We start from the raw sequence: 2009 nt of genomic DNA, 5'->3' as shown, positions 1-2009 counted from the left end.
TTAGGGAAGTTTTCCATCATTATTTCTTCAAATAGCTGTTCAACATCTTGTTTTCCTTCAGGTACTCTGATCAGACAGATATGTTGATCTTTAATAGTGTCCCATAGGCTCCTTAAATTATTTTTATAGTCTTGGCATCCTTTTTCTTGCCATTCTGATTGAGTGTCCCAATTGGCTTTTCCGTCCTCTAGATAGGGCATTTGACCTTTTTCTTTATTCACTTTGTTGAATTCTTTGTTTATTTCATTTAATATACTACTCATCTCAGATAATGTGTTCTCCATTTCACACTGGTTCTGTTTTATAATTTCCATTTCTATTTTTATCTCTTTGTTGGAGTTCTCTACATTTCCCAAAAGTTCACTGAGCATCTTTATAACTCGTGTTTTGAATTCTGCATCTGTTAGATTACTTGACATCATTATATCTGGATCTCTGTTCTGTTATCTCATATGGTTTCTGCTTCTTTGTTTTCCCATTTTGTCTGCCTTTCTGTGTCTGTTTCTATGTACTAAGCAAAGCTCCTAAGTCTCTCGGACTTATTAGTGTGAATTTGTGAAGTAGATGTCCAGTGGCACAGTCCTGAGAGGGGTTCAGCTGCAGGTCAAATTTAGCCCAAGCCTCTACCCCTCCAGGGCTACCTGTTAAGATTCATCAAGTAATCCACATATGCTGTGCTTATAGTTGCCTCAAAAGGCCACACCAGAAACTGAGGCCAGCTGCCTCCACCAGTACGAGTCTCAGCAAGGAGCACCTGACTTGCTGAGGATAAACCTGGATGTGATTTGTGTGGGGCCTTGTGTTGGGGGAGGTGGGGTTTCAGGGAATCCTCTGGGCGGAGCGACATCTGTTATCCAGTTTGATAATGTCACAGCTATGGCAACGCTGTGTCCAGTGCATTGGGAGCGGGGAGGGCTCAACAGGGAACAATGGATAGTACCGGCACTTCTGTACCAAGTGAGTCTCAACTAAGCCTTCACTCAGACAATGTCTCCCTGTAAGTTCCTGGTACCCTTTGTGTGCAGCCAAAAGGGCACTGTTGCTCAGAGCTACCAGGTTCATCACTGCAAAAATCGGCTCACAGACAGGGCTGAGCTGTTGCAGCCTCTAGCTCAGCTGCTCGAGACTGGTCAGCCCTGCGGCCTCGCCCTGTCCTACCTTCTGCCATTACAGGGTGCTTTCTTGAATTTCTCCATAGTTATATGGCTTGTTCATCTAGATCCCATGTGATTTTTTCCTTTCTACTACTCCTCGTTTCCATCACAACTTTAATTTGAATTCTCGCGAGAGGGATGAACAGAGCCTCTCTCATCTGTGCCATTTTTTTTTCTCTCTCCCTGCTTGGCATTTTTGACATGAATCAATCATTCAACACATTTAGATATACATCTTCTATGTGCCTATTCTAATGCTGGAAACTCGAGAACATAATGGTCCTTGCTAACAACCTCTGACAAGGGCTTCCTTTTTCATTATAAGGATTAACTTTGGGTTTTGATATCATATTTTGGTAGGGTCACCAAGATTCAATTTAGAATCACATCAGGAAAATTAGATGAAAGAAATGATAAGATTAGGCGTAACATTACTGTCATCAGCACCAACAACTACAAAAATTTTTACTTTTTAAATATGTGTTAAGGGCATAAATAAATGGGTAAAATTTGTGAACATAAAGAGCTTGTAATCCATTTAGAAGGATAATACATTCATGAAAGAATAAATAATAATATGAAGTGGCACATTCTAGGAATAAAATGATTAGAATAAGTATGACCTCATACATGCTGGACATCAAAGGAATGATTACATACACATGGTATGAGTGTGTATTTGGAGTGAGGGTTGGAAGAGGACATTTCTGACAGGGAAATAAGTATGCATAAAAGGGCAGAGGTGAAATCTTTATGCTCTCTTTGGGAAAAAATAATATGAAAAGACTAGATGACAGGTGCTGTGAAAAGAGCACTGATAGTAAGAATCAGGAGATAGATTTTGGTTAAAATCTT

Source organism: Pteropus vampyrus, unplaced genomic scaffold, assembly GCF_000151845.1.
Source record: "Pteropus vampyrus isolate Shadow unplaced genomic scaffold, Pvam_2.0 Scaffold184, whole genome shotgun sequence".
In the NCBI taxonomy this organism is placed as follows: domain Eukaryota; kingdom Metazoa; phylum Chordata; class Mammalia; order Chiroptera; family Pteropodidae; genus Pteropus; species Pteropus vampyrus.
The sequence above is the reverse complement of the archived record's forward strand: the minus strand, read 5'-3'. Positions refer to the sequence as shown.